The following is a 25751-nucleotide window of genomic DNA, read 5'->3' as shown; positions in this document are numbered from 1 at the left end:
CCCCCCTCCTGACCTCCCTCCACCCACCCCTAAAGACGATTCCAGACCACAGGGAGCGTGTCTGGTATCCGCTCCTTGAGGGGGGGGCTAGGGCCAGGAGCTGTGCTGGTGGGGTGGCTCAGCTGCGCCCAGCCAGGCAGCAACCTCCAGCCCGGCCACCACCACCCGTTCTTCGTCATGCCAAGCCGTAGCCTCCAGCCCGGCCACCACCACCAGTCTTTCTTCATGCTAAGCTGCAACCCCCAGCTAGGCCACCTCCGCCAAAACCAAGGCTAGCACCTGCTCCAAGGCTAGCACCTGCGCCAAGGCTAGCACCTGCTCCAAGGCTAGCACCAAAGCCAAGGCTAGCACCAAAGCCAAGGCTAGCATCTGCTCCAAGGCTAGCACCTGCACCACGGCTAGCTCCTGTCGCAGCTCCACGACTAGCTCCACGCCAAGCTCCAAGGCTAGCACCTGCGCCAAAGCTAGCACCAAAGCCAAGGCTAGCACCAAAGCCAAGGCTAGCACCACGCCAAGCTCCACCACGCCAAGTTCCACGGCAGGTTCCAGTACCTGCACCACGGCAGGTTCCAGTACCTGCACCATGGCAGGTTCCAGTACCTGCACCACGGCAGGTTCCAGTACCTGCACTACGGCGGGTTCCAGTTCCTGCACCAAGGCGGGTTCCAGTACCTGCACCACGGCGGGTTCCAGTTCCTGCACCACGGCAGGTCCCAGTACCTGCACCACGACGGGCTTCAGTACCTGCACCACGGCGGGTTCCAGTACCTGCACCACGCCAAGCTTCAGTACATGCACCGCGGCAAGTTCCTGTACCTGCACCGCGGAAAGTTCCTGTACCTGCACCACGCCAAGCTTCAGTATCTGCACCACGCCAAGCTTCAGTACCTGCACCACACCAAGCTTCAGTACCTGCACCGCAGAATGTTCCTGTACCTGCATCGTGGCAAGTTCCTGTACCTGCACCACGCCAAGCTTCAGTACCTGCACAACGCCAAGCTCCAGTACCTCCACCATGCAAAGCTCCACCATGCCAGGTTCCACCACGCCAAGTTCCGCCAGTCGCAGCTTCAAGACGCCAAGTGCCGCCATTCGCAGCTCCACGACGCCAAGACCCAAGCAGCCAAGACCCAAGCCAAGACCCAAGCCGCCAAGACCCAGGCCGCCAAGACCCACGCCAAGCTTCGCCGGCTGCCGCACCCACGCCGGACTCGTCGTCTGCCTCCACGCCTCCCACGACGACGACGCGCCCACCTCTCCCTGGGCGTCCGCCACGCTAAGTGCATCCACTTCCCGGGTCGCCCACCTCGTCAGGTGCAGCGGCTACACTTGGTCTGGCGACCCACCGCCAAGTCCCCATCCCACCCTCCCATGACTCTTGATCATTGTTTTTTTTTGGACATCTGGTATCTGTCCTTAAGGGGGGACTCTGTCATGTCTTTTGATCATGGTTTTTTTGGCTATGTTCTGTTTGGTTTTTCGACTCTTTTTAGTTCCTGTTTGTGCACTCTTGTTTGTTTTGTCACCATAGCAACCCATTAGTTTTCACCTGATTCATGTGGACTCACGCACCTGTTGCCAATCATGTCACTATTACTTAAAGGCCTACTGAAATGCGATTTTCTTATTTAAACGGGGATAGCAGGACCATTCTATGTGTCATATTTGATCATTTCGCGATACTGCCATATTTTTGCTGAAAGGATTTAGTAGAGAACATCGACGATAAAGTCCGCAACTTTTGGTCGCTGATAAAAAAGCCTTGCCTGTACCGGAAGTAGCAGACGATATGCGCGTGACGTCACCGGTTGTGGAGCTCCTCACATCTGCACATTGTTTACAATCATGGCCACCAGCAGCGAGAGCGATTCGGACCGAGAAAGCGACGATTTCCCCATTAATTTGAGCGAGGATGAAAGATTTGTGGATGAGGAAAGTGAGAGTGAAGGGCTAGAGGGCAGTGGAAGTGATTCATATAGGGAAGATGCTGTGAGAGGCGGGTGGGACCTGATATTCAGCTGGGAATTACTAAAACTGTAAATAAACACAAGACATATATATACTCTATTAGCCACAACACAACCAGGCTTATATTTAATATGCCACACATTAATCCCGCATAACAAACACCTCCCCCATCCCGTCCATATAACCCACCAATACAACTCAAACACCTGCACAACACACTCAATCCCACAGCCCAAAGTACCGTTCACCTCCCCAAAGTTCATACAGCACATATATTTCCCCAAAGTCCCCAAAGTTACGTACGTGACATGTGTAACCCAGGCTTGAAAACACCATATGCCTGGAGTTGAAATAATTCATTTGAGTTAAAATAATTCATTTAGTAACGATACATTCATTTCAGTTAAATAACTAAGTGTTAAAACAGGTACAAACTAATCTGCACTTTACGTTATTCATTTATATTTTTAACCTGCTCTACAAGTTGTTAAAATAGTAAACACACAATATACATAAAAATGTTGACACAAACATGGTGTCTTAACAGAAATTGCAGAGGTAAAAATTACCTGTCTCCATCATTGTCACCTCTAGAGGGCAATCAGTGAGCCTGTGAGCCCTTCCGTGTCACTCGTTTTATGACGCAACTTCCTGTAGTGTGGAAGAAGAGAAACTCCCCTTCCGGTTTTGTCGGTCCATGCGTGACAATGCAAACACACGCGGAGAACCTGTCGATCAATCCTTGGCCATCCACTCGGTAAGGCTTGAAAATAAGCTTGCAATTCGATCCATCCACATTTCTAATGTTGTTATACAACTTTTGATCCGTATATTGTGTTGTTTGAACCTTGTAGAGCAGTGTGACATCCGAGTGTAATATTCACTGACTGATATCCTGTGTGCAGTCATTTCACTTGATCAGTGGTGAGTGAATAACAATGATGTGATGTTTTATTTGAGCCATAAGTGTTGGTGATATTTATTTTGTTCATTTTTACAGCACATGCTAGGAACACTGTGATTATTTTTGTTTTACTGAAGTAATAGATTACTGAGTACCTTTGATTTAGTGATTGAAGGGGTAATTTTTAGTGCATCTCTCACCTGTGCTAGCAAGGGAGAGATTTAGCACGTTGTAACCTTATATACCTCCAAGTTGCTACACAAAAGTCCATTTTGAGCATTAATGTGAACTTTGTGCAATTAACCTACCTCGTTTAATTGTGAACTTAAGGGTGCATTGAAATAGTATTTGTATTTTTGTATTTGAAGAAATATTTCATATATTTTTTAATATTTGAACAATTGGAAAAAAGAACTATAATAAGCGCTTAACTTTTATTTTGATATTTCATATTTTGAAAACAAATACATTGTAAACCAAAGCATTTGAGATACATGATTGGTGATTAATGACATGATTGAGCTAATTAATGCTAGTTAAAAGTATTTAAGCTAATTCATGGTTATTTAAGAACACAGTTGAAACCAGTGTGTGTGAATAATACAAGCTATTGGGTCTTGTCTGATCTATTGTTAGGTCAGGTTTTTTGATTGGGTGATTCAAATACCATCTTAATTCCCTGGAGCACCTTGTGTGGAGAGGACGACATCGCCCTTCCAGCCCAGGTGGATGAGAGGCTCCGCAGTCTCTCCAACTCCAACACCCATTCCCGAGATCCATCGATCCAATTCCCAGTGCATACTGGGTGGCGAGCTACCTTAGAATCTGGACACTGTGGTGCAGTGTTGACGTCCCCTCCCCCACGGTCTGTGCGGTAGGACAATACTTATACAGTGCACTGTTAGCTACAGAGAAACGGGCCCCAACGAACTAATTAAACAAACTTTGGGAACTTTGAAAAAAGGGTTTCTATTCTGCCGGCTTTTCTTATTCTTGTTCATTGTTTTTCATATACTGCAGTTGTTGTAAATTTCTATGTGCACTTTTCAATATATGTATGGCCATTCAACATTCAAGTTCATCGTTGTCTGTGTCATTATTGATATGCAACACTGGCTCTTAAAAACACTAGGATTCTTCTGATACTAGTCCAGTTCGATATTTACACCATTGACTACTACTCACCTGTTTCCTCTATTACTAGTTCGTAACTAGGGTTACACATGCACATAGCGGCACGCACGTACGGGCAAGCGATCAAATGTTTGGAAGCCGCAGCTGCGTACTCACAGTACCGCGTCTGCGTATCCAACTCAAAGTCCTCCTGGTAAGAGTCTCTGTTGTCCCAGTTCTCCACAGGCCAATGGTAAAGCTTGACTGTCATCTTTCGGGAATGTAAACAATGAAACACCGTGGCTAAGTGTTTGTGTTGCTGCAGCCGGCCGAAATACACCGCTTCCCACCTACAGCTTTCTTCTTTGCTGTCTCCGTTGTTCATTGAACAAATTGTAAAAGATTCACCAACACAGATGTCCAGAATACTGTGGAATTTTTCGATGAAAACAGACGACTTAATAGCTGGCCACAATGCTGTCCCAAAATGTCCTCTACAATTCGTGACGTCCCGCGCAGGCGTCATCATACCGAGATGTTTTCAGCAGGATATTTTGCGGGAAATTTAAAATTGCACTTTAGTAATCTAACCCGGCCGTATTGGCATGTGCTGCAATGTTAAGATTCCATCATTGATATATAAACTATCAGACTGCGTGGTCGGTAGTAGTGGGTTTCAGTAGGCCTTTAAGCCTGTCATTTTTTGTTGGTCGGGCTGGCGATATTACCTCTACTACCCAAGCTACCCATGTTACCTCTGATACCCATGCTACCCTTGTAACCTGATAATACCCTTGATATCATAGTCCATGCCATAGTTCTTGTCACAGTAAGTGTTTATTTGTTTCATGTCAATTGTTTTGCCTTTGTGTTAGTTCTTTGTTTTCATAGCCAAGTTTGTATCTCTGCCTTGTGCACGCCTTTTGTTTACACTTTTTGATAGAGTAATTAAACATGTCTTTACCTTCACGCCGTGTCCAGTCAAGTCGTTTTGCATTCCGGGAAAGCAATCCACGCAGCAATTTGCGTCGCCATAGTCCACGTCATGACAAAACCTGAATGCATATGCAAAAGTGCAATATATTTATCTGTACATGAATCTATTTATATCTGCACCTTATTGCTCTTTTATCCTGCACTACTATGAGCTAATGCAACACAATTTCGTTCTTATCTGTACTGCAAAGTTCAAACTTGAATGACAATAAAAAGTAAATCTAAGTCTAAGACCCACAAACACTGGCTGAGTAACAACAATATGAACGTTGCATGGAAATTTCTCTGCCAGTTTCTGCATCCCACAGGGATTCTTCTTTTGTGTTTCTGCACCTGCGGTTCCCACACAAGGTTGCAACATCGTTTGTCAACACTGTCTGCTCTCATTTTCTCGCACATTTGACCCTCTAATGTTCTGTGTACCTACACCCTGTCCTCCTCCTGTCTAGGCCTGCTGTGTGTGTGTGTGTGTTTGTGTGGGTGCATGCGTGTGGTACACAGCACATCAATTTCCACACCTATTGTGGAGAACATCTTATATGTAATAGAAATGTGTAGGGGGGGGGGGGGGGGTGTATGGTGTGTGTTCCTTAAATATGTATTCTGATATATGTTCTTCACAGAAAATTAGCCAAAGCCAGTGAGTCTCAGTTTGAAAAATTAATTAATTGTATAATTTTTCTTTTTATAAAAATCGAAAACGGGTCCCACAGACCCGAACACCACACAAGGGTTAAAGCACTAAATGATCCCAAAGAACACAGGTAACCCTGGCCTCAAGGATTTGTGTACAATCAGTGTCTGGGTAATGCAATTTCCCAGCGATTACAGAGTGAACCATCCAGCAGAGCCTCCAGAGTAATCAAGACAACAGCTTTCACTAAGTCTTCACTCAAAGTCGTGTTAGAGCTGCATTTTTGGAAAAGCTTAAAGCCACCAAAATGTCAGAGGTCATTTGGTTGAGGTAAGGCAGTTACTGGGGACTATTGATCTTCTTGATTGTAGTGTCACAAGGAATGAATTACTGTGACCTCTTTGTGGCAACCGTACACTCAAGAAGACACTTCTGTCGTGCAGAAATTATTTATGTCTCGTGGGTAGGTAATCGACTCATCTGTACCGTTTTATACCCAGATAATCATTTGGATGTTGGATGAACATGGTGGATGCATCAAATAGACAGCACATATGAAGTCAGTCTAGTGATGACACACCTTAGCAAGTGTGTAGCACACTCACTACTTGTATTGACACTGCACTGATACTGTGTCTGTGTTTGGATTAAAAAAGTCACTACATATATATATATATATATATATATAGCTGTTCTGGAAAGAATATGAAACTTACAACTCTGGTCAATGAGCCAAATAGTAAAAAGGAAATGATCAAAATGATTCCACACTTTTGGAGAGCTTCCTTCTTTTTCACTTCCCTTGATGATGGCAGCGAAAACTGACTTGTGAGCCAAGATGAGCTGTGACTTGTGAGCCAAAGGAAATGCTTCCTGATAAACACAGTTTGGCGCTTAACAGTCAAATAACACAGCACCTGTATCGGTCATATGTTTATTTCCTAAAGCGACACATACATTGAGCCATGGAGAGACATAAGTTAAAGTTAAAGTACCAATGATTGTCACACACACACTAGGTGTGGTGAAATTTCTCCTCTGTATTTGACCCATCCCCTTGTTCACCCCCTGGGAATAAGGGGAGCAGTGGGCAGCAGCGGTGCCGCGCCCGGGAATCATTTTTGGTGATTTAACCCCCAATTCCAACCCTTGATGCTGAGTGCCAAGCAGGGAGGTAATGGGTCCCATTTTTATAGTCTTTGGTATGACTCGGCCGGGGTTTGAACTCACAACCTACCGATCTCAGGGCGAACAGTCTAACCACTAGGCCACTGAGGAGGTAATATCATCTGTTGACCCATCACTAAAAGTCACCCTTGTTTATCATGGTGGTATCATGTTTCAAGTTCACCATGCACAAACTATAAATAAAATGTAAAAAAAAAAAATTAAGGTGCTCTCGCTTTTGCAATTTCCACCTGTCTTGAAAGACTTTCCGTGTCCATTTGTCCAGAAAATAATACATTATTAGGTCAGAGCAGTGATGCCAGTACAATGCAACCCTAAAATTACCACGTTTTTCAGTAACCAGTAATCTAACACGTTACTAAATCCAAACCAGTCATGAGCTTAAAATGACTTATCCAAAGTCACTGTGCGTTAAAAATGTTGTAATCACTCCCTGTCAATTTACGCCTATTTGGAATAATCTTGATTTTCTTTTAAACAAGAAGCCATTGAACTTTCCAACATGGTATGATAAAGGAGTCAGATGTCTTGGGGATATCATCAATGCAAACAGTTTTATCTCTTTTAAAAGTTTAATAATACAATATGCAATCAATCCTAATAAATTCCTAGAATATATACAAATCAAATCTGTAATTAGCGCAAGATTCAACAAAACAACATGGGAAAGTAATCCTACGACCGTTAAATTCTTCAAAACATCTGCCCCCAAAGCTTTATCCAAATTATATGCTCTCTTATCAAAAATAGATAACACAATAAGTATCCCAACTTCCAAATGGCACTCAGACGTATCCACAAGCCTTGACCCAGAATTCTGGAAACAAATATGCCTCAATACTTCTCGTTTGATTAAGAATCCGAATTTACGACTGATTCAGCTCAAAATACTTTACAGAATACATTACACCGGTCTAAGAATGTATAAAATGGGTTTAGCTGACTCTAACATTTGTGTACACTGCTCAGATAATAAGGTAGATAACTACTTACACTCAATGTGGTCCTGTGCTCCCGTGAGTAACTTTTGGCTTGGAGTGTGCGAGAACCTATCATTAGCGTTAGAGATTCCTATTCCCATCTTCCCCGCACTCTGCCTGTTGGGTGATCTCTCCGCAACTGACTTTGATATAAACAAAACATACCTCCTTATAAATGCAATAGGCATCGCCAAGAAAACTATTCTCATGAATTGGAAATCAAAAAATAATTTATGTATAAACCTTTACAAAAACATTTTATTCGATTATGTAGTTACGGAAAGAATGTCTGCTGAATCAAGACAACAACTGACAGAATTCAGATCTCTTTGGGCACCGCTAATTGATTTCCTGACCTGATTCCCATGGGGGCCGGGGCTGGGGCTCTGTCCCGGGGGTCTTGCTCCATGGGTGGGGGGTCGTGGGTGCCGGGGGGGCCGTGTGCCACGGGGTCGGGTGGGCCTGATGTGTGTTCCCTGGTGCCGGCCTGGCGGGCCGATCCGTGAGTGGTCTGGGGGCTGGGGGTGGATGGGGGTGCCTGGGCGGGGGTTGGGGTGCGGGTGGAGCTGTTGGGGGCGGCCGCCTTGGGTTGGGTGGGAGTCTGCCCCTCTCGTGGGTGGTTGGGCGGGGGTTGGGGTGCGGGTGGAGCTGTTGGGGGCGGCCGCCTTGGGTTGGGTGGGAGTCTGCCCCTCTCGTGGGTGGTTGGGCGGGGGTTGCGCCCGTGGGGCCGGGGCCTTGCCGCTGTCGGGCGGGGGTCGGTTCGTGCCCCTCTGGCTTCGGGTGTCCGTGGGTTTCCTCCTTCCCCTGGGGCGCTGGGCGGGGTCTGCCCGGGGTCACCCTACGCTGCGGCTGTGCGGGCCCGCCTGGTGCCGGGTTGGGGGGGCTGCTTGCCTCCCTTGTTGGGGCCCCGGCGGTGCTGCCCGACTGCCCTGCGGGGGTTTCCCTCCTGTGTTCTACTCCGCCCTTATTTATTTATTAATTTTATTTATATATATACTTATATATTTTTTTAAATTATCTATTTAATACATTTTATTTATTCTGTTAAATTATATATGTGTATATATAGGTGCGTGTGTGTGTGTGTGTGTGTGTGTACGTTTGTATGTATGTATGGTGGAATCTGTGTGTATGTATGTAGGTACATGTGTGTGTGTCGCTGCCCCGGTGTGCATTGCTGATCGCGGCACCAGGCCTGCAGAGATGCCATGGCATGCCGGCTGTGGGCGCGGGGCTGGGCCCTTATGGCTTTTTGCAGGATGGGGTGCCTGGTGGGTGGTGGGCGGGGGGGTCTGGACGTGCGGGAAAGGCTGCGGGGTTTGGTGGCGCTGGACACTGTTGGCAGCCAGGCCTCATGTTTTATTTTTATTTTATTTTATTTAAAGGGTTTATTTTATTTGATTTATTATTATTATTATTATTATTATTATTTTTTTTTAATTTTTTTTGTTTTTGTTTTGTTTTGGTATATGTATGTGGGTGTATATGTGTGCATATGTATATGTATGTAGGTGTATATATGTGTGTGTGTGTGTGTGTGTGTGTGTGTGTGTGTGTGTGTGTGTGTGTGTGTGTATGTGTATATGTATATGCATGCATGTGTGTATGTGTATGTATGTGTATATACATATATGTATGTATATGTGTATGTGTGTATGTATGTGTGTATGTATGTGTAGGTGTGTGTATGGGTGTGGATGTCCGGTGGATCGATTGGCCTGTATGTGGATGAGTTGGGGTAGGTGGGTTGGGGGGGGGGCGGCTTCCTGGCCGTAGTTCCTGGTTGTCGGCCGCATGGACTGGGGGGGATGTCCGGGCCCTCTACTCCTCCTACTTATAGCACAAACAGTCACACAAATATAGGACTTTGGGGGATTGTCCTGCGGGGAGGCATGGCGGGGGGTTGAGGATGCCTCCTATGGGGCTCCAGTCCTCCTGTCTTGTCCCCTGCTCGTCCATCCCTCAATCTTAGCTGCATATTAGACACTTAGGATTTGGAGGGCTCGGCTTGGTTGGGACCCACCAAGACCTTGATGTCCCCCAATTTTAATCGCATTATTAGTTCCCACAAGCATACATATCTCACTCACGCTACAGTACACGCATCAATAGGGACTGGAGGTCGGCTGTAATGGCTGACCTCCTAATTTTAACTACACAGTAGACACTCTGGGGGCCTTGTACACATGCATGTGGGGGGGGGGTTGGGGTTCGGCGCACCCCTCATTGCCTCGTCGGCCGGCGCGGATTCCGGGGACTGCGTTCTGGTGGCCTGCCAGGCTTTTATTAATTTATTATTATTATTATTATTTTTGATATATATATGTATATATATATATATATTTTTTTTTTTTAAATTTTATTTATTTATTTATTTTTATTTTTTATTTTTTTATTTTATTTTTTTTAAATAATTTTTATTATTTACTTACTTTATTTTATTTAATTATTTGTATTTGTTATTTTTAATTTAATTTAATTTGTATTTCATTTTATTATTTTTTTTAAAATTATTATTATTTTTGTTTAATCCTATTATTTATTTGTGTGTGGCGTCGCGCGAGTCTCGCTTCCTGTTGGGTGGGGTCCGTGCCCGTGTGGCCCGACCTTGCGCTGTGGGGTCTCTGTTAGCGACTTGATGTGGTGGCGGCGCGGCGCCCGTGTCTGGTCTGGATACTGTGTCTCGGTTGTTTGGGCGGTGGTGTGTTTGTGCGGGTTTGGGTTGGGGTGGTGGGGTCTTTTGGTGGGGGGGGTGTTGGTGTCTCTTGTTTGCGTGTTGGCGTTTGGGCTTGCAGGCGGGCTGGCGCTGGCTGGTCTCTGTGATCCTGTTGGCGTGTGGTTGCCGGTCGCGGTTTTTTTTTGATCGCTTTGATTTGATTGGGTGGTGCTGGCTGTCTGGGGTTGTTGTGGCTGCTGTTTCTGCTGCCGTTTGTTTGTGGTGTGGGCGCCCGTGGCTGCTGGGTCTGGTGCAGGGGGGTGGCTGATGTTGTGACTGGTGGCAGCGCGCGTGCGTGGTGGTTGTCGGGGCTGACAAACTGTGTATATGAATGTGTATGTGTGTGTGTGTATGTATGTATGTATATATATGTGTATGTGTATGCATGTGTATGTGTGTGTATGTGTACATGTGTATGTTTATGTGTATGTATATATATATGTATGTATATTTCTGGGGGTACGTTCTGGGCCTGCCTGTCGGGTGGGGGTCGGCGCCTCAGGCTACTGCATCCGGACTGCGTGTCTGGAGCTCCTGGGTCCCACCGTCCATCCCTTCCGGGTGCCCGTCTTGGTTGGGGCCTGCTGGGTCTGGTCCCTGCGTCTACTGTGGTAGCTTGGTGCTGCAGGGTATTCCGAGGTGCTGCGAGTCGGCCAGTTGTTGGGGTAGCGACCTTGTGTGTCAGCATGTCTGTGATCTTCTTTTAATTCTTTTTTTGTTTTGTTTTTTTATAAATAGATTTAATTATTTATTTATTCTTATTTTTTAATATATTTTATTATTATTATTATTATTATTATTATTATTATGTATTTATTTATTTTATTTATTTATTCCCCTACCTCAGGGGGTGCCTCGGCGGGGCGGTTGCTGGTTGTTCCATCTCCATCGTTGGGGTCCCTGCGGGTGGGGTGGGTGGTTCCCGTGGCCCCGTGCTAGGTGGTCCTGTGGCGGCCGGCTTGGGTGGGGTGGCCGTGGGCTGGCCTCGCCGCACTCTCCGGGGGTGGGGGCTCGTGGGGGCCCGGTTGCCGGTGGGGCGGGGGCGGTCTTCCCGTCCGGTTGCGGGGGGTCTCCGGGCCCCTCGGGCGGGGCGTCCCGCCTTTCTGTCCGTGTGGGGTGTGGTCTCTCGCTGGCTTGGGGTCTGGCTGCCCCCTGCTTTTCTCGTGCCTTGTCCTCCGCCGGGTGCATCTGTCTGCGGCCTGCTGCTGGCCCTTGTGGGCGGCGCGGTGGGCCAGGCTCTGGGGTTCCTGTCGCTGTCCGGCTTGGCTGCGTGGGGGCAGTGGCCCCTGGTTCCCTGGGCACCACACCTACTGTTTGTGGGATGGGCTCTCGGGGAGGCTGGGGCCGTACTCTGGCTCCCGCACACACTGGGAGTCAAATGTATTGTACATGCAAATTCACATATACTCACACACATACATACAGACATACATAGGTACCTACGCTCCCACATACATATACAAATAAATACAGTACATATTTACACACTCAAAGTTCGTACATCCACACGCACATTCATTATACAAACATACTGTATACACATACTTTACATATACATTCACTGTAAAAACATACATATACACATACTGTACATATACACTCACTGTACAGACACACACATACACATACTGCATATATACATTCACTGTACAAACACACACATACATATACTGTACATATACATTCACTGTACAAACACACATATACACATACTGTACATATACATTCACTGTTCAAACACACATACTGTATACACATACTGTACATATACATTCGCTGTACACACATATACACATACTGTACATATACATTCACTGTACAAGCACACATTTACACATACTGTACATATACAGGTACATATGCACACATACATTCATGCACATAATCACGTTCCATCAAACATATATTAACGTTGTTGCCCTAGGGTAAACTGGGTATAACACACGGCACACTGACAAAGCTTAACCTATTGTTACTATAACAATCTACAAGGTTAATGTAGGTTGCTTCTCTTTCTTCCCCTCCATTTTTCTGCATTCTTTCGTATCTCAAGTTATCATTACGTATATGTATTGTTGCATTTGAACAATTGTATTGTTGATAATAAAGGTAAAGTATTGGTATTGTTTATTATCAATAGCACTATTTCTATTGGTATTCATATTGCTCCATTTTTAGTGTAATGATCCTCATTGTCATTTCTGTATTATTTTTTTATTTTCGCTAACTGCTTATTTGCTATTACTTTTACCATCATATTTGTACATGTCGTATTTGCTGATGTTGCTCTGTTGTTGTTGTTGTTGTTGTTGTGTTTGCTGTTGTTGTTTTTGTCTCTCTGTCTAATCCCCCTCTTGTCCCCACAATTCCCCCCTCTGTCTTCCTTTTTCTCTCTTTCTATCCCCTCCTGCTCCGGCCCGGCTGCACCAAATGATTATATAAATACATTTAATAAAGTCAAAATACAAGTAAGGCAACAAGAGAAGTATCCTACACTTCTCTTTTGTAAAGTAAATCTGAACAGCCGATATGGGCATCTACATCTGCTATATGATTCGCCCGAGAAGCTGGGCAGGACATTATAAAAAAATAAATAAATAAAATAAAATGTTGTAATTTTCCATTGCAAAAATATGTTTTTGCTATCTTCTTGTGTCTCGGGGACGGACTGCATGCTCGCCACAAGTCATAGTTTCAGCACGAGGATTGCTCACGTGTAAAGCGTCTTTCACTTTTAACTCATTCAGTGTGGGAATTTGGAGTAGAGTTACGCCACATGACATTTTTCTTATTTAAGATATACGGTGTTAATAGGAAATATAATTTTAAACCTCTTAAGAGAAAGGAGTGAACAAAGCACAACAACAACTACCACATTACTGTAGCAGAGCAAAACAAAAGGATAAATAAATGAACTAATAAAATACAATACAATAAAAGAGCAACAACAGTAGGAGAATTGCCGTTGACATAATAAAAAAAGATGAACCCCCCCCCCCCCCCCCAAAAAAAAAAGGTATTACCACTTTAACTCATAGATACACAAATTAATACATATATTCATGTATCTATATCTGCAAGTTATTTTTTAATATGAGTGTACTTATTTGTACATGTGATGCTTATTCACGCTGGCCTACTTTTAAAGTTTGTTGTAATGCAGCAACCCGCATTATCATCATGTTTTGTCAACATCAAAATATTTTCTAAACATACTAGATATGAGCAAAATAAATGAGTGTAGGATAATAGATCCAGGAGCTCAGTTAGTAAATAGCACAGTACTTAAATGTGTCTGTATACCTTTTGGCCAGGTATCATTAAGTACTGTATATGTTTATTTTGTTTGTAAAACTGCATATCTAATCAATAAAAAAGGAAAGCATGTTCAACTACATTAGCTCTTTATGGTGTTTGATTAAACAACTGAAGGTGGTCAAATATCATTAAATTCACCATTTGATTTTTGACAACAGATTACATATGGTGATAGTAGTTTTGATAGTAGACCTCCAAACTTGCCCATTGCTGCTTAGCTTTCTCCATTGATGCACAGATCTCAACCAGTTCAATGTATATGCTCTCTGTTCGTTGCTCACATAGCTGTCTTGTCCTGTGTCGTCATCGGTGTTGGGTTAGTTACTGAAAACCAGTAACTAGTTAGTTACTAGTTACTTTATTTCAAAAGAAACTCAGTTATTAACTCAGTTACTTACACCAAAAAGTAATGCATTACTGTGAAAATAAACTATTTAGTTACTTTTTTTTTTCTTCTTTTTTTTTTAAAAGCTCCCGTTAATGCCCTTTAAGCATTCATTTCAGTACTGTTATTGCACTGGAGAATAATACAATGTGTTGATCAACTTGACATGCAATTGCATCACTGAACTCTGCTAAGCAATGTGGTCTACCTACACCACACAAAGACAAAGATATGTTTCAAAGGGCCAATTTATTTCAGGCCAGAACAAATTGACAAAACTATTTTAAATAGCTGCAACATAACATATATGAGTAACAAACAGCATAATAACAACATAGCTGTAAACATGGCTTCACCTAAGGAAGGCACACATGACATACAAAAAGCCTAACCAGGCAGATTTGAATTGTTGTTTTGGGCAGTAGACGGGATCTTGGATCCAAGACACAACTTATATTTAACTAAAATGATCTTTTCTTTGTGCTCGACAAAATATATAATATTTGTATTTTTAATCAAATAAGAAAGTATTTAAAGAGGAACTGTACTTTTTATTTTTGTATTCTGTCTATCATTCACAATCTTTATATAATACAGGCACAGAAAAGTGTTTCTACTTTTTTTGCATTCTAACTAGTAAATAAACGTGAGCAAATGTCCTCGTATAATGAAGCCTATGGGACTCGCTCTATTCTTCCTATAAAGCGCTTAACAAAACATCCAAACACCTCCATCAAGGTTGTATTTACACACAAGTATATATGCAATGTAGCAATGAGCACATTTATAATAACATTTAATATTTACGTATTTTGCTCATTTTAAGCATATGTGAGGCAATCATTTCAAAAATGTATCACAATGTTCCCTTTTTTTTTAACAACATCACTGGTTACTACTAATTGCAGACTTTATGAGTGCCAACACATAATAAAACATCACTTATGGTACAATGTCTGCTCTTACTGGGATGCTGACTGATAGGGTGTTGATATATTTCCGTTTAGATGAAGAATGAGTCATAATACTCGCAAAGAAAAAAAGAAATGGAAAAACTTATTTTCGTTTTTGTTTTTTTGGTCGTTACCGGGTCTAAATTAGTTGTCAAATATGGTCAACTTGTTGATATCATCAATGAAAACAGTTTTATCTCTTTAAAGCATTAATAACACAGTATGCAATACATCCTAACAAATTCCTAGAATATAAGCAAATCAAATCTGTATCAGTGCAAGATTCAACAAAACAATATGGGAATGTAATCCCACAACCGTTAAATTCTTCAAAATATCTGCCCACAAAATATGCTTTATTATCAAGAATAGATAACACAATAGGTATTCCAACTTCCAAATGGCACTTAGACATAGCCACAAGCTGTGACCCAGAATTCTGGAAACAAAGATGCCTCAATACTTCTCATCTGATTAAGAATCCAAATTTACGGCTGATTCAGCTCAAAACACTTTACAGAATATATTACACCAGTCTAGGAATGTATAAAATGGGTATACCTGACTCGAACATTTGTGTACACTGCTCAGATAATAAGATAGATAACTACTTACACTCAATGTGGTCCTGTGCTCCCGTGAATAACTTATGGCGTGGAGTGTGCGAGAATGTGTCATTAGGCTTAGAAATTCACATTCGCATCTCCCCCTCACTCTGCCTGATGGGTGATCCCTACGCAACTGATTTTGATATAAACAAAACATACCTCCTGATCAATGCATTAGGCATCGCCAAGAAAACTATTCTCATGAATGGGAAATCAAAAAATAAATTATGTATAAACCTTTACAAAAACATTTTATTAGATGATATAGTTGTGGAAAGAATGTCTGCTGAATCAAAGCAACTGATAGAATTCCGATCTCTTTGGGCACCGCTAATTAATTTCCTGACCTGACTCCCATAGGGGCGCAGGGCTGTGGCTCTGCCCCTAGGGGTCTTGCTCCGTGGATGGGGGGCCGGGTGCCGTGGGGCCTGCAGTGGTAAAAGGGTGGCCCGTCCGGCCCGTTGGTTAATCCGGCTCGCTAAATACTAGAACAAAATTAGGCAAAGATCTGTTTTGAGGATTGCCACAACAAAACTGAGGTAACAATTTAGTATGGGGAACACATATTGACCATTAATTAGTTGCTTATTAACATGCAAATTAGTAACATATTGGCTCTTAATTAGTCATTATTAAGTACTTATTAATGCCTTATTCTGCATGGCCTTATTACACAACCAGTAAGCCATTACCTAAGAGTCTTCCCTCAATAACCTCAGAATTATTGCTTATTAGTAACCCTGACCCTAACCCCAACCCCAACCCTAACCCTAAACCTAACCCTTATATGTTCCCTTAGTATCCAAATAACTCTAAATTAAGTCTTTGTTACTTTAACAAGCAATTAATTAATGGTGAATATGTTCCTCATACTAAAGTGTTACCAAGACTGATACTAGATTTTGATGCATTGGCATAAAACAACACTGCTCCCACTTAAAGAGAATGTAAGTGTTAACCCTGCAATACCATTTTTGTGTTTCTTTGAGGTTCTGATATGATATTGTTGAAAATAGATGTATAGCCCATGTTTGGGAAGTCTACTCTTAGTTCCAACATATATGATATGCTTTGAAATGCCTGGCCCGTCTGTAAAATGTCAAAAGCCAATATGCCCTCTGAGCCAAAAGTTTGCCGACCCGTGTACTAGTGTGACCCTCAGTCTATACCAACCGAGGGAAAATCCTTAAGTATCGCGCAGAAATGGACAAAGCAAAATGTATATCGAATGGCAAGTTTAACTTACAAGCCCTGGCAGGTTGTCATCCACTGTCGCGAGTCCAGTTATCACCACAAAAAGAGGAGCCACTTTTTAACAGCTAGCTGATGCAAAGAGCACGCCTCATCTTCGACAAAAGAAGTTTAGAATAGACAAATATACACAACCAACACACTTTCAACAACAATTGCTTAATAGGTCGCAAAGCTTAAATGTGTTTACTATCAATTCGTTTTTGGGAAGATAAAGGGCTGCTGGAAATAGTCACATGTTTTGACTCTGAGGAAGACACTTAAGAAATGTTGTTCTTTGACAGAATCATTTCATTTTGAGTCAGATTTCCTTAGTTTTGTTAAAGTTGTGTGTGCAGAGAAAGATGTGTTCTATTTTAAAATGAAGCATATGTATTTAACAAAATAAACACCTCCCTAGGGAGGCGTTCGGGTGGCATTCTGACCAGATGCCCGAACCACCTCATCTGGCTCCTCTCAATGTGGAGAAGCAGCGGCTTTACTCTGAGCTCCTCACCCTATCTCTAAGGGAAAGCCCCGCCACCCGGCGGAGGAAACTCATTTCGGCCACTTGTACCCGTGATCTTGTCCTTTCGGTCATAACCCAAACTCATGACCATAGGTGAGGATGGGAACGTAGATCGACCGGTAAATTGAGAGCTATGCCTTTCAGCTCAGCTCCTTCTTCACCACAACCGATCGATAAAGCGTCCGCATTACTGAAGACGCCGCACCGATCCGCCTGTCGATCTCACAATCCACTCTTCCCTCACTCGTGAACAAGACTCCTAGGTACTTGATCTCCTCCACTTGGGGCAAGATCTCCTCCCCATCCTGGAGATGGCACTCCACCCTTTCCCGGGCGTGAACCATGGACTCGGACTTGGAGGTGCTGATTCTCCTCCCAGTTGCTTCACACTCAGCTGCGAACCAATCCAGTGAGAGCTGAAAATCCTGGCCAGTTGAAGCCATCAGGACCACATCATCTGCAAAAAGCAGGGACCTAATCCTGCAGCCACCAAACCAGATACCCTCAACGCCCTGACTGTGCCTAGAAATTCTGTCCATAAAAGTTATGAACAGAATCGGTGACAAAGGGCAGCCTTGGCGGAGTCCAACCCTCACTGGAAATGGGTCAGATTTACTGCCGGCAATGCGGACAAAGCTCTCACACTGATCATACAGGGAGCGGACCGCCACAATCAGACAGTCCGATACTTCATACTCTCTGAGCACTCCCCACAGGACTTCCCGGGGGACACGGTCGAATGCCTTCTCCAAGTCCACAAAGCACATGTTGACTGGTTGGGCAAACTCCCATGCACCCTCAAGGACCCTGCCGAGAATATAGAGCTGGTCTACCGTTTCACGACCAGGACGAAAACCACACTGTTCCTCCTGGATCTGAGGTTCGACTATCCGGCGTAGCCTCCTCTCCAGTACATCTGAATAGACCTTACCGGGAAGGCTGAGGAGTGTGATCCCACGATAGTTGGAACACACCCTCCGGTTCCTCTTCTTAAAGAGAGGAACCACCACCCTGGTCTGCCAATCCAGAGGTACCGCCCCCGATGTCCACACGACGTTGCAGAGTCTTGTCAACCAAGACAGCACCACAGCATCCAGAGCCTTAAGGAACTTCGGGCGGATCACATCCACCCCCGGGGCTTTGCCAACGAGGAGCTTTTTAACTACCTCTGCAACCTCAGCCCCAGCAATAGGAGAGCCCACCACAGATTCCCCAGGCATTGCTTCCTCATAGGAAGACGTGTTGGTGGGATTGAGTTGGTCTTCGATGTATTCCCTCCACCGTTCCACAACAGCCGCAGTAGAGGTCAGCAGCTCACCATCCTCACCATACACGGTGTTGACATTGCACTGCTCCCCCCCCCTGAGGCGGCGGATGGTGGTCCAGAATCGCTTCGAAGCCGTCCGGAAGTCGTTTTCCATGGCTTCCCCAAACTCCTCCCATGTCCGAGTTTTTGCCTCCGCGACCGCTGATTTGGACAAGGTGGTTGGACCAGCTTCACACAGGTAAGTTTTTATGATGTGCACATTTTTATAAATTAAAAATGATAAAAGTTAAACAAAAACATTTTGAGCTTTTATGGACAGAATTTCTAGGCACATCAAGGCCTTGAGGGGATCCGGTTTGGTGGCTGCAGGATTAGGTCTCTGTTTTTTGCAGATGATGTGGTCCTGATGGCTTCATCTGGCCAGGATCTTCAGCTCTCACTGGATCGGTTCGCAGCTGAGTGTGAAGCGACTGGGATGAGAATCAGCACCTCCAAGTCCGAGTCCATGGTTCTCTCTCGGGAAAAAGTGGAGTGCCATCTCCAGGTTGGGGAGGAGATCTTGCCCCAATTGGAGGAGTTCAAGTACCTCTGAGTCTTGTTCACGAGTGAGGGAAAAGTGGATCGTGAGATCGACAGGCGGATCGGTGCGGCGTCTTCAGTAATGCGGACGCTGTATCGATCGGTTGTGGTAAAGAAGGAGCTGAGCCGGAAGGCAAAGCTCTCAATTTACCGGTCGATCTACGTTCCCATCCTCACCTATGGTCATGAGCTTTGGGTTATGACCGAAAGGACAAGATCACGGGTACAAGCGGCCGAAATGAGTTTCCTCCGCCGGGTGGCGGGTCTCTCCTTTAGAGATTGGGTGAGAAGCTCTGCCATGCGGGGGGAGCTCAAAGTAAAGCCACTGCTCCTCCACATGGAGAGGAGGCAGATGAGGTGGTTCGGGCATCTGGTCAGGATGCCACCCGAACGCCTCCCTAGGGAGGTGTTTAGGGCATGTCCGACCGGTAGGAGGCCACGGGGAAGACCCAGGACACGTTGGGAAGACTATGTCTCCCGGCTGGCCTGGAAACACCTCGGGATCCCCCGGGAAGAGCTGGACGAAGTGGCTGGGGAGAGGGAAGTCTGGGCTTCCCTGCTTAGGCTGCTGCCCCCGCGACCCGACCTCGGATAAGCGGAAGAAGATGGATGGATGGATGAAAAACATTTTGAAGCACAAATGTAGTACAAATGAATGGGACAAGTTTGGGGAGGTTTGGACAAGGTGGTTGGACCATCTTTACACAAGTACATTTTTATGATGTGCACATTTTTATTGTAGTTGTATTTATTGTATGTAATAAAAAATAAAATAAAAAAAAATGATAATAACTTGTTGTATTGTATTATTGTTGTAATGCTTGGTTTTTGAAGAGCCAAATGTTTTTGAGGTAATGGAAAAATACACAATTGTGGTCTCACTGTCAAAACACAGGGACATGGCACGACATAGAAGAATGTATAAAGCGAAATTTAATTATCATCATCTTTCAGAATGATTTCTAAAAATATAGTAAATATTTGCAGAATATTTGTTTGAATTGTTCTGATACATATCTTATAACTGCTACCAGGGATTGTTTGTTTGATATGTAACAAATTATAACAACGAGACAGTATTTTAAACGACTCTTTGACAGGAATGGCTCCTTAAGACCCCAATACCTTTAAAGAGCCACCATATAGCCCATCTTTAATATAAACAGAGTAGGTTATAAATATCATATTATTTGTATGACCTTCATCCTGCTGTGTAAAGTGTCCTGCGATAACATCTGTTTTGAATCAGTACAAAACTAAATAATACAATTACTTTGACTTGACTTGACAAGGCAAAATCCTATTAACTTTTTGTTCGTGATCATGATTGACTGCAGCTGATTCTATTTGTTCTCTTAGGCTGCCTAGTTCGACTGCGCCTACTGGTTAGACCAATGGGAATTTCCAAGGAACTCAGTTAAGATCTTGAAAGGAGATTTGTAGATTTACACACATTTTGTTAGTTGGTAGAAGAGTCACAACTTTGCTAAGGTCTGGAAGAAGACCCATACATTCAACCTCAGATGAAAACCAATTGGTTAGTATTTTCAATGCACTACTTTCTTATTGTATATTATGTTACTGGCCTTACTGTCATTTTTTAAATAATCTAGACATATTATTTTTGTGTTCGAGGTCTGCCTTTTAATATACAGCAACCCACTTCCAAGAAAGTAAATATGCTGCACAAGCTTTTTTTCCCTTCCTGTTCAGACATTTCAAAACATACAACTATGTGTACATAAGTACTTCATCCCTAAGTGCCCAACACAAATACAGAAAATCTGAATTAAGTCAACAGCTTTCAAATTGCCTTCTTTTTTCTGTAGTGTCACAGCAGATGCCCAGTCATGTATTTTTTTTCATATGAAAATATAAAATAGAATAGAACGCTTTATTGTCATCAAACTTGAGAGCATGAACAAATTATCGTTGAGAGCGTGACAAAATTACATATAATGTTGGGAAGTCACAAACATCATACATCAACTCTCCATGTTGACAGGGACGTTGGTGGATGAATATTCAAAGCATGGCAATGTGGGGATGTCAAGGTACTTTTGACAAGGGATGTCCAATATTGACTTTCTTACCGATATCTGATATGCCGATTTTTCCCACCACTTAGTTTCAGATACCGATGTCAACCAATATGGATGTAAAATACCGGTGTTAAATTAATACATTTGTTATGATCCGTTGCCCGGATCATAGTTTGTGTACGTTTATTAAGGTTTTGATTCACTTGTGGTTTAAAGGCCTACTGAAACCCACTACTACCGACCACACAGTCTGATAGTTTATATATCAATGATGAAATCTTAACATTGCAACACATGCCAATACGGCCGGGTTAACTTATAAAGTGACATTTAAAACTTCCCGGGAAATATCCGGCTGAAACGTCGCGGTATGATGACGTATGCGCGTGACGAAGTCAGAGTAACGGAAGTTATGGTACCCGTAGAATCCTATACAAAAAGCCCTGTTTTCATTTCACAATTCCACAGTATTCTGGACATCTTTTGCAATTTGTTTAATGAACAGTGAAGGCTGCAAAGAAGACAGTTGTAGGTGGGATCGGTGTATTAGCAGCGGACTACAGCAACACAACCAGGAGGACTTTGTTGGAGCGCTAGCCGCGCTAGCCGCCGACCTCACCTTGACTTCCTACGTCTCCGGGCCGCCAAACGCATCGGGTGAAGTCCTTCGTCCTTCTGCCGATCGCTGGAACGCAGGTGAGCACGGGTGTTGATGAGTAGATGAGGGCTGGCTGGCGTAGGTGGAGAGCTAATGTTTTTAGCATAGCTCTGTGAGGTCCCGTTGCTAAGTTAGCTTCAATGGTGTCGTTAGCACAGCATTGTTAACCTTCGCCAGCCTGGAAAGCATTAACCGTGTATTTACATGTCCACGGTTTAATAGTATTGTTGATTTTCTATCTATTCTTCCAGTCAGGGGTTTATTTTTTTGTTTCTATATGCAGTTAAAGCACGATGCTATCACGTTAGCTCGTAGCTAAAGTATTTCGCCGATGTATTGTCGTGGAGATAAAAGGCACTGAATGTCCATTTCGCATTCTTGACTCTCATTTTCAAGAGGATATAGTATCCGAGGTGGTTTAAAATACAAATCCGTGATCCACAATAAAAAAAGGAGTGTGGAATCCAATGAGCCAGCTTGTACCTAAGTTACGGTCAGAGCGAAAAAAGATACGTCCATCACTGCCTCTCAAGTCGTTCACTGTAACGTTCCTCATCTACGAATCTTTCATCCTCGCTCAAATTAATGGGGTAATCATCACTTTCTCGGTCCGAATCTCTCTCGCTCCATTGTAAACAATGGGGAATTGTGAGGAATACTAGCTCCTGTGATGTCACGCTACTTCCGGTACAGGCAAGGCTTTTTTTTATCAGCGAGCAAAAGTTGCAAACTTTATCGTCGATTTTCTCTACTAAATCCTTTCAGCAAAAATATGGCAATATCGCGAAATGATCAAGTATGACACATAGAATGGATCTGCTATTCCCGTTTAAATAAAAAAAAATCATTTCAGTAGGCCTTTAAGTTCTGTTTCAGCACCCCTGTTTTGTGTTTCTTGGTTGTCATGGGTGCTGATTGTTTTCACCTGCCTCTGATTAGTGTTCGGGACGCTCACCTGTTCCCGGGCACCGGTCAATAAAAACACCAGACTGAGTGAAGCGACAGGCAGGACTAAATAGCTCTCTGATTAGTGCCCGAGAACATGTGAGCATCCCGAACACTAATCAGGGGCAGGTGAAAACAATCAGCATCATGACAACCAAGAAACACAAAACAGGGGTGCTGAAACATAACTTAAACCAAAAGTGAATTAAAAACCTAAATAAACGTAAACAAACTATGATCCGGGCAACAGATCATAACAACATTATTGCTTAATGTAACACCAATTAATTGTTTTACTTTCACAAATAAACATTGTTTCTACAAAATCAGACAAATATTGCAATGTACGTTTAAAAAAAAGTGTCTTATTTCTTTTTAACATTTTGTCTCAACAATAAAGTCAATAAAAAAATAGTAATAGTCGAATAAAATGACTAAATTGTTGATAACAATTTGTGAAGCTTTACATTTCTAGGTGGCACAAACATTTGTAAAAGGAAATATGTGTTAATATACTGTAATTATTCCATCCATCCATCTTATTTTGCTTATCCGAGATCTGGTCGCGGGGGCACAAGCCGAAGCAGCCTTAAACACCTCCCCAGGGAGGCGTTCGGGGGCATATATGACCAGATGCCAGAGCCACTTCATCTGGCTCCTCTCGATGTGGAGGGGCAGTGGCTTTACTCTAAGCTCCTCGCCCTATCTCTAAGGGAGAGAGGACACCCAAAGCTCATGACCATAAATGAGGATAGGAACGCATATCAACCGGTAAATTGAGAGCTTTCGTCTCAGCTACTTATTCACCATTACAGGCTGATGCATAGTCCACATCCCTGCAGTTACCGCACTGATCTGATCTGCCTGTTGATCTCACGATCCACTCTTCCCTCTCTCGTGAACAAGACTCTGAGGTACTTGAACTCCCAACTCGGAGATGGCACTCCACCCTTTTTAAATGATGAATAACTTTTTATAATTTCAATATTTTTAAGCACTTTTCTTTCTTTTTCTCACACAGAACGTAAGAAAAATTTAAACATGTAAAAAGTCTGTGTGAGTTAATTATCAAAATTTAGTCATTTAGGCCATAAGTATTTGGAATAGGGGGGCCTATTTTGGGGCGGTATTGCTCGGTTGGTAGAGCGGCCGTGCCAGCAACTTGAGGGTTGCAGGTTCGATCCCCGCTTCCGCCATCCTAGTCACTGCCGTTGTGTCCTTGGGCAAGACACTTTACCCACTTGCTCCCAGTGCCACCCACACTGGTTTAAATGTTACTTAGATATTGGGTTTCACAATGTAAAGCGCTTTGAGTCACTTGAGAAAAAGCGCTATATAAATGTAATTCACTTCACTTCACTATTTTACGAAATTTTTCACTGTTTTTATTCGTGTGAAATTAATGGGAAATATTTTTTTGTGTCCAAAATACAATTTTTAGCATCATTAAAGGCCTACTGAAAGCCACTACTACCGACCACGCAGTCTGATAGTTTATATATCAATGATGAAATCTTAACATTGCAACACATGCCAATACGGCCGGGTTAACTTATAAAGTGCAATTTTAAATTTCCCGCTAAACTTCCGGTTCGAAACGCCTCTGAGGGTTGACGTATGCGCGTGACGTCAATCATTGAAACGGAAGTATTCGGACACCATTGAAGCCAATACGAAATAGCTCTGTTTTCATCTCATTATTCCACAGTATTCTAGACATCTGTGTTGGTGAATCTGTTGCAATTTGTTCATTGCATTATGGAGAAAGAAGCTGAGCAAGCAAAGAAGAAAGTTGTCGGTGCGAAGTGTCTATTTTGCGAGGTAAGTCAGCAGCAACACGTACACAGCCGGCGCTTCTTTGTTTACATTCCCGAAAGATGCAGTCAAGATGGAAGAACTCGGACAACAGAGACTCTTACCAGGAGGACTTTGATTTGGATACACAGTTGCGATACCGTGAGTACACAGCTGCGCTTCCAAACATTTGATCGCTTGCTATAACTAGCTCGAGCTAGTAGCTAGGAGCTAGGAGCTAGCATTAGGATTAATTTGTGGCATATTAAATATAAGCCTGGTTGTGTTGTGGCTAATAGAGTGTATATATGTCTTGTGTTTATTTACTGTTTTAGTCATTCCCAGCTGAATATCAGGTCCCATCCGCGCGCTTCCAAACATTTGATTGCTTGCCAGTACGTGCGTGTCATGTACGTAACTTTGGTTAAATATATAAGCTTTATGAACCTTGGGTTAGGTGAACGGTTCTTTGGGCTGAGTGAGTGTGTGTGTTGTGCAGGTGTTTGAATTGTATTGGCGGGTTATATATACGGGATCCCGTCCATATTACCCGCTCGAGCTATAACTAGCTCGAGCTAGTAGCTAGTAGCTAGGAGCTAGGAGCTAGCATAACAAACACCTAGGTGTTTTTATGCGGGATTAATTTGTGGCATATTAAATATAAGCCTGGTTGTGTTGTGGCTAATAGAGTATATATATGTCTTGTGTTTATTTACTGTTGTGGTCATTCCCAGCTGAATATCAGGTCCCACCCGCACGCTTCCAAACATTTGATTACTTACCCGTACGTGCGTGTCATGTACGTAACTTTGATTAAATATATAAGCTTTATGAACCTTGGTTTAGGTGAACGGTTGTTTGGGCTGAGTGAGTGTGTGTGTTGTGCAGGTGTTTGAATTGTATTGGAAGGTTATATATACAGGATCCCGTCCATATTACCCGCT

The 25751-nt window shown here is 43.4% G+C and overlaps 1 long non-coding RNA gene across 1 annotated transcript; it reads left to right on the top strand.

Moving 5' to 3' along the window:
- Positions 1 to 2630: 2630 nt before the first annotated feature.
- On the top strand, positions 2631 to 4600 carry LOC133656859 (uncharacterized). The gene is made up of 3 exons (XR_009827177.1): positions 2631 to 2725; positions 2823 to 2892; positions 3509 to 4600. It is a non-coding gene; the product is annotated as an uncharacterized LOC133656859 (long non-coding RNA).
- Positions 4601 to 25751: the final 21151 nt, after the last annotated feature.

This window comes from Entelurus aequoreus, linkage group LG09, assembly GCF_033978785.1.
Source record: "Entelurus aequoreus isolate RoL-2023_Sb linkage group LG09, RoL_Eaeq_v1.1, whole genome shotgun sequence".
Taxonomy (NCBI): Eukaryota; Metazoa; Chordata; class Actinopteri; order Syngnathiformes; family Syngnathidae; genus Entelurus; species Entelurus aequoreus.
The sequence above is the reverse complement of the archived record's forward strand: the minus strand, read 5'-3'. Positions and strand labels throughout refer to the sequence as shown.